This window comes from Lipotes vexillifer, unplaced genomic scaffold (assembly GCF_000442215.2).
Source record: "Lipotes vexillifer unplaced genomic scaffold, Lipotes_vexillifer_v1.1 scaffold124, whole genome shotgun sequence".
Taxonomy (NCBI): domain Eukaryota; kingdom Metazoa; phylum Chordata; class Mammalia; order Artiodactyla; family Lipotidae; genus Lipotes; species Lipotes vexillifer.
The window spans coordinates 500,455-508,909 of NW_006771308.1; the positions used below are offsets into that span (position 1 = coordinate 500,455).

The following is an 8,455-nucleotide window of genomic DNA, read 5'->3' on the forward strand; positions in this document are numbered from 1 at the left end:
AGTAGTTCTGATTCACTCATACATTGTATTGTGAGCTTTACCTGGCTCTGCCATCAAGGACTGCATGAGGGGTATGGGAAAATGTTTTGTGGGGAAAATACTGCCTGTCCCCTAAATGGACTTGGGGTGGAGAGTGAAATGTAGCTTTGAGAATGCGAATATTACCAATCATCATTTAATTCTAAGCTGGGATATGTTTTCCAAGTGAGGATATTTTAATAGGCTAACTGATGCCCAGTGTACTGTGCTACCCATTCATGAATTCTAGGAACTTGAAGTTCTAGCACAGAAGAAGAGCCTTAGATGGGGCTCCCCTGAAAGCAAAGTGTGAGACACAGACTGGAGTGTGGAGTCGAACAGGGAGGTGACCCCAAGGAGTGGGAGTGAGGCTGCTGAGAGAGGGAGACAGAGCAGGAGAGAGAATAATGCACAGTGACTTTTGACTTTGGAGGAGCCTGTATCTGAGGCCAGTAGAGGGAGAATTTTTACCACCATGGACGGCAGGGACTCATCTCACCACAGGCCCTCAGAGGGACTGTGGCCAATGTGTCCCAGGATTATCCCGCTGAAGGACAGGGAGGTGGGGGGATTCATTCACTAATTGCTCGTTCCTCATTCCCTGAAGTTTGCCCCCTAAGGCATTAACACACCCCACTTCCACATCACGTCCACATGAACAGAGCAGACTCTGGAGAAAATCTTCTGGACCCTCTTCCTGCGGAACATAGTCACTGGTTAGCTTCTCGGTGTCTGTCCTATAATAAACCAGTACAAACATGCCCTTCTGGCTCTTCTCTCCACACTTTGCCCAAGCAGTTGTGGCATTTCTGCCTCATTTTTTGTAAGTTATTTTCATGTCCAACCAACAAGAACCCGGCCAGCAACTTATTAAGTGTCCCTGCCTGGAAGTTAAATCCTGAGTCATGGGAGGGTGCTCCCAGGTCAATAAATGCTCACTATACAATGCTCCCCCTTCACACTCCACCTCCCTCTGTCCATCACCCTCAAGATCCACTCCCACACTTGTTTCCATGTTCCTGTCAGTACATTTTAGTCCTTCCCCTAAGAAGGCTGTCTGCTCCTGCAGCGGGGACTGCTTGGGCAATGCAGAGAGCTGACCCAAATTATTAAAATCTGATGGCATCCGTGTCTTGACTACTGATAATAATGCTGCTCTGAACATTGGGGTGCATGTATCTTTTCAAATTAGAGTTTTCATCTTTTCCAAGTGTATGCCCAGAAGTGGGAGTACTCGGTCAATATGGTAGCTCTAAGCAACCTAAGTATCCATCAACAGATGAATGGATAAAGAAGATGTGGTATACACACACACACACACACACACACACACACACACAAAATGGAATATTACTCAGCCATAAAAAAGAATGAAATAATGCCATTTGTAGCAACATGGATAGACCTAGAGAGTATCATACAAAGTGAAGTAAGTCAGACAAAGACAAATTATCATATGATATCACTTATATGTGGAATCCAAAAAAAATGATACAAATGGACTTATTTACAAAACAGAAACAGACTCACAGACATAGAAAACAAACTTATGGTTACCAAAGTAGAAAGGGAGTAGGGGAGACATAAATTAGGAGCTTGGGATTAACAGATACACACCACTATAAATAAAACATATAAACATCAAGGACCTACTGTATAGCACAGGGAACTATATTCAATATCTTGTAATAGCCTATAATGGAAAAGAATCTGAAAAAGAATAGATATATATGCAGACACACATATATATGTATAACTGAACCACTGTGCTGTATACCTGAAACTAACACAACATTGTAAATCAACTATACTTCAATAAAAATAATCGGATGGCAACGATGGAAGCTGGGGTCAATCTTGAAAAGGACAACTATCATCTTACATCTGCCTCAGGTAAAGCCCTTCTGTCACCGGTTGGCAAAGCGGGTGCTGCTCTTCTCTAGCAAGATGGAAGGGAATGTTTCTTCGCACTCGGAGGAATCCAGGGCTTCAAATTCTCATCCACCTACATGCCTGATGAAGGTGAGGAAATGCAAGTTCATTAAAAAAATTTCCTTCCAACCAGACTCCTTTCTCAATGGTGCCAGTCCCATTCTTTATTCTGGTATCTCTTGGGCTCCTGGTTCCTTTCTTGGAAATAATCATCATGCTGATCTTCATTAAGGAGCAGGTCCTGGTGCCTCCTGCTGCTCTCTTGGGACCAGCTAGACGATCTCTGAACAGATGTCTTTTTCTGGAAGAGCTCCTGCGGGCACCCACACTGTAGGACTTGGCTTCAGTGCCATGAAGCTCTTAAGGGGGGAGATGAGGACACAGCAACACTCATCACTGACGACCTGAGCCTGTTTGATAACAGTAATAGCTGCAAGCATCATCTCAATCAAGTCACTGTAATCCCCTGCACTGGCTCCAGAAATCACTTTGGAAATGGCACTGTTGGAAATTGCTCTGTTTTGCTTCATGATCTCTCCAAATTCAGCTTCACTCACCATAGAGGGTGGAAAGCCCAAATCTTGGCTGCAGTGGTGGATAGAGGGGCCAAAGGCCTTCATGTAAATATCTGGTGGAGGCCCCACTGTAGCATTTGGTTGGGGAGAGAAGGCTGGATCGAGGTAAAGGCGGTGGGATGACCCAGGGGAAGGTACAGCTAAATAAGGAGATAATGGAGGGGCATGAGTGTTCATGGTAGATGCCAGAAGGAAGAGGAGGGACTCCAAAGCTTGAGGAGAGAAGTGGTAGGGATGGAATTGGGACTGGGACCAGACCCATCAGGTGAAGGGCTGAAGGAGGGCAATTGAAGTCGGGCAGCACACTGGGGGGCTTATCCATGTGGACGAATGAGAGTACAAGTTGCTCAGAGTGTGGCCCATCCACCAGCAGAACCACTAGAATCTAGGGCATGGTCCCATGGAGCTTTTTCCACTCTTGAGACTCAAATACATTCACGTTCTGAGCCCCTGCCTCAAACTGTGACAGGTTCTGCCAGGTGGCTGACCTCACATCCACTTTTTCTCCATTAAGTACTTTTCTGGCAAGAATTTCCAACAGTTTTGTGGACAGTTTTCAGAGGCTTCCACCTCCTCAGCATACCTGCCTTGGACTGGCCATTTGCTCCATTCTCTGTAAATTTCAACTGCACCACACCACAGACTCCTACAAAGTGAATAACCTGGCTCAGCTGCTTGGCTGTGGTCCAGCAGGAGAAGCTGCTCACATAGACAGCAGTTTGTCTGTTACTCAGGCCACTGTAGGTGCGCAGAATTACAGGGCTTTATTGGGCTTGGAGTTGACTCCTGGTGAACAGGAAAAGGTGGCTTAGTACTGCTGCTTCTATCATGTGAGGGCTGTAAGGTGGACATCAACAAATGGAATTGCTTTTCCCATAACACCCAAATTGTGATGTGGTTTCTGCCAAAGGAGGCACAGCAACAGGGTCCTACAGTGCCCACGGAGGGATGGTACTTCTGCCCGCACGTGCAGGGCAAGCTGCATCTCACAGAAGGGATGGGGCATATAAGGTGAGACTTGGCACGTGAGAGGTAGGGTCACTGGAGACCTCTGGCTCAGCGGTGAGAGACTGAATTGGACTGAATTCTTCCTCTGTTCTCTGGACATTTCTAACATAGCCCTTAATCAGTCACTGAGGGAGTCTCCCCAGGGTCAAAGAGGCACATTGCCTTGGGACAGAGGCTACAGTTTGTAGCATTTCCCCCCCGTCCCCCAACCCTCACCCGACCTCCCCTCAGAACATGACAGCTGTCCAGCCCACCCAGTGGTAAGTGATGTGCTTATCCTCAAGGGCAGTTCTGGGTGTCTTTAAAATGTAGAGGTAACCAAATAAGGTGATAATTTGAGGAAAAAATATAGAATGCCAGAAGAGCCATTTACCCGGAGAATTTTGTCTCCCCATTTTTATTTTGTTTTTACTCAATAATACAACTTTTAGCTTTAATTGCTGAGAGCAAACAGAAAAAAAAAAAAAGCCTTGTCCCTCTGTTGTCCGTTATTTGTTTATCTTTCTGGTAGGTTGAAAACTGTATAAGAAACGTGATGCTGTCAACATTTTATACTGCATTGTATTTTTTTCCTCTTGCAACACAACATTTTAAAATGAGAAATGAGGTATGAGCTGTTAAACAAAAACTAAAAGACAAATATGTGATTCCACTTATATGAGTTAACCTAAAGTAGTCAAGTTTATAGAAAGTAGACTGGTAGTTACCAGGGGCTGGAGGGAGGGGAGGGTGGGGAGTTAGTGTTCAATGGGTGCGAAGTTTCAGTTTGGGAAGATGAAAAGTTCTGGAGATGGATGGTGGCAGTGGTTGCACAATGTGAATGTACCTAGTACCATCGAGCTGTACACTTTGATTAAAATGATAAATTTAGTGTTGTATCTATTTTACCATGATACAAAAGAAAGGAAGAAAGGAAAAAAGAAAGAAGGAAAGGGAGAGGGAGGACAAACCCAGAGAGGAGACAAACACTTATCTGTAGACAGAAAAAAATTCTGCTCGCAAATCAGGATCTCATCTTTCAGTCATGGATGGAATAAAAACAAGATAGACTCCTACCAAGTCTGTACCCAAGGGCAGCCCTCAACAGGCTCCCTCCCTGATGAGTCTTTCCTTCTGGCACAGAAAGCAAAAAAACAAGTATTAAATTGGATTTTTATGCCGTTTGATATTTCAGACTCTGGGTGCAGTGTGATTGCTGTATTTACTGAATGCCTGCAGCGAACCAGACACTCTGTAAACCTCAGAGTCACTCCAATCAGATAGATCTTATTATTCTCTCTCTCTCTCTTTTTAACAGATTAGCAAACTGAAACTCAGAGAGGTTGAACCACTTCCTGAGACCTTAATGGTCTATTAGGCTATTAATGGGCTAGAAACAGAATTTAGTCCTGGCTAGGCCTGTCTCCCAAACCCCACCCCACCACCCTCTCTTTCCTTCAGTAACACTTGCAATGCTCTTTGCTGGCTGGACTCACACCAAGAAGGGACATGGTTCAGGAGGGTGCAAATTTAGTTCATTTCAACAAATGTGACAGGATTCTGGTCGCTGTGCTAGAAATTGATAAGTGGTGTGTGACCTTATATTATGCATTTCTATATAGTCTATAAAATGCCCTTCTGATTGTGACAAGGAAGCTAAAGTGGACAAAACATTTTGAAGGAGCCAGCTCAAAGGTGTTGCCACTGGCCATATGGAATATCATTTTGAAAATCCATGATACCCTTAGTGATAGAGAGAGAGATAGAAAAAGAGAAGAGAGGAAAAGATCTTTATAGAAGAATAACTTAGAGAGAAGGAGATAATAAATAGAAACAAAATGATTTCATTAGAAATCATCATTTTTTAACCCTTATATAATAATTGATTCGGGCAAGGATTAATAAAGGATGCTAAAACCATTGGGTGAAAGTTTGTTGGAGAATAAGATAGTTATATTATTCAAATTATTACCCCACAGATTCTTCTTTAATCAAAAATGAAAAAATATGTTTACAGTGAAGATATCTGGCAGATGTGCCTTAACCAAGTGATCAAACTTGTTTCTAAGTAATAACAGAACAAAATTTACATTCTGTACCTCTTTCTCATAAGCTACAGGGGGAGATACACAATGTCATTTATGTAGTTGTCTTGCCAAAATGTTTAACTTGAATCTTATCATTAGGACCAATCCAGAATTGTGGTAAATCTATAAGACAGTAACTCAGCTTCTTCAAAATGTCAGTGTCAGGAAAGAAAGAAGAAAAGGCAGAGGGATACTCTTCTGTATTAAAGGACACGAAAGAGATGTAACAGCCAGACATAATGCATGAATCTGGATTTCATCTTGGATTATTTTAAATTATTTATTTATTTATTTATTTATTTTGGTTGCACCAGGCCTTAGTTGCGGCAGGTGGGCTCCTTAGTTGCAGCACGTGCGTGCCTTAGTTGCAGACTGCAGGCTCCTTAGTTGTGGCAGTCAGGCTCCTTAGTTGCAGCACTCGGGCTCCTTAGTTGCAGCATGCATGTGGGATCTAGTTCCCTGACCAGGGATCGAACCTGGGCCCCCTGCATTAGGAGCTTGGAGTCTTATCCACTGCACCACCAGGGAGGTCCCCTCATCTTGGATTTTAAAAATATGTAAATGCCATTTTGAAGATAAGTGGACTGTATGTTAGATGATATTATCAAGTCATTGAAAGTGTCATTTGGGGTGAAGTGTCATGATATTTGCAACTTATTTTTAAATGATTCAAAAAGTATGTTTTTATATATTATATGTTATATAAATATAAAAGTTATACACATATATAAATATAAGTAAATATGTAGAGACAGACAAAGGCAGAGACTGAGTAGAAACAATGACCGACCTATTAGCAATGAGCATCCCTAGGGCCCATACTGTGGTCTTGAAATACTATTTCTCACTAAAAGAAACCAGAGCCTCTGGAAAAAATGGCTAATTCCAAGTCTGTGGCAGAAAATGACAAGATGAGCCTGGAATATCTTGTCTATCAAATACCAAGGAGGTTATCAAAGACTGTTAGGATCACCTCCAAAAATTTCACAGCCCACCTGAAGATTTCACTGGCCAAAGATGAGAGAACTGGAGCTTCAGTCATGATAATAGTAATTTTGATGGATTAAAACAAATCAAATATGTTTAAATCTATGAGCTCAAAAAGAATTGATCACCTTCAGAATGTGATAGGGCATCAATTCATTATCTTGAAAAATGGTTTAAATAAAAACAAATAATCTATCCTGCCTTTCTATATGAACTATATACCACTGGGTAACCAAATAATAGATTGGGGGAGTATCTCTTTATAATAGTGTTTCAACTAACAAATGAGTAGAAATTATTAAAATTAGAATATCTCCATTCTGCAAACCAAGTGAACTACTAGATAACAGGCAGTAATAATCACCAATGGCTGCTGACATCACACCGAGGGAGACAACCAGATGTGCCTCCTACAGAGTTGCCCGACACCTGCTTGCCTTGACAACAGGATCAGCGTGATCCAGCTGCCAATTTGCAGGAAATACGGAGGACAGAGAACCTGTTGAATTACACCACGAGCATGCACTCAACAGAATCCAGGCTGTGGGAAACTCTGCCAGTCGAAAGATGCAGATAAAATGTAAAGGAAAGAAAGAGATCATTAAGTTAAAACTTAAAATATATTTTGTAATAGGCAAGATTAAATTATAATGTCCAGGGACATTTGATCACAATTGGGTGATAAAACTATTTGCAAAGCACCAATTACTGTAAAAGTAATTGGGGAAGAAAGTGTTCATCATTGGAATGAGTCTCATGGACAGAGCTTCTGAAGTGGAAGCCAAAGTTTTATTTTCTGACCTGGGTTGTAGTTACAAAGCTGTTCACTTTTATAAAAATTAATTGTCATACATTTGTTTCGTGTAGTTTTCCATATCTTTATTTTATATTCTAATAAAATTAATTGTTTTTTTTTTTTTTTTTTTTTTTTTTTTTTTTTTCGCCTTCTAAGGCCTTTGCTGCCAACCCCTAGGGAGAGGGGGGAAATCTCAATTAACCAAAATCCAGAGAAAATTTAACGCTTCCTTTCTAGCTGGCCAAAGAAGTTAAGCCTGAAGTGAATTCTCCCAGGAATCAGATTCCCGGCCGTCGGTTGCACGCGCTAATCCGGGCCATCCTCATCTCACAGTGGGGAGCGCTGGAAACGGCTCCAGGGGCTTGGCCCGCTAAGCAGCATCCTCTGACAGTGGGTGAGTCCGCTCTCCCACTATCGTGATCCTGGAGCAAAGTCTACGCAGTGGTTCTCTGAGAGCCGGAGACACGCGTCGCGCGGAGAATCTGGGGGGACCCCGGCCCTGAGTTTTGAGCTTTGAACGCCCCGCCGTCTGAGATGGGAAGGCAGCTCCTCTCGCCCCAAACTCACCTGCTTTTTAGAACCACTTCCATCTACCCACTGGTCTCAGCTCCCAAAGGCATCCGCAGAATCCTCCACGGCCCAAGGTACACCGTGAAAGAGAAGACACGGTGGAGGGAGAGGTGGCTGGGAGGAGAGGTCACCAGGGTCCCCTCCCTGGCTTGGGGTGGTCGTCGGGGAAGGGGGCTGCTCGGCCCCTCCCCACTAAGCGGCGGGAATCCTCGCGGGGGCGCCTCACCGTGGGCGACAGGCACCGGCGAGGGAAGGACGCGCTGGAGGGGCTGCGTGCAAAAACTTTCCGTCCTCGAGCGCAACTCTGCGGGGAAGACCGTCCTTCCCACGGCCCCAAGTCGCGCCTCTCTCAGGCCATCCCCGACCCCTGCCCGCACGCCCAGCCCCTGCGACCCCGGCTCCCGGGTGCCGGCGGTGGCCACGGCGCTGCAGCATCTCAGGGCCGGGCGCTGCAGCCTCGAGTCCCGGCGCGCGGCCCCGCCCCCGGCGGCGGGCGTGCGGGC

The 8,455-nt window shown here is 44.3% G+C and overlaps 1 pseudogene; it reads right to left on the reverse strand.

The window, feature by feature from the left end:
• Window positions 1-2,092: 2,092 nt before the first annotated feature.
• LOC103075491 (cleavage and polyadenylation specificity factor subunit 7 pseudogene) lies at window positions 2,093-6,641 on the reverse strand (annotated as a pseudogene).
• Window positions 6,642-8,455: the final 1,814 nt, after the last annotated feature.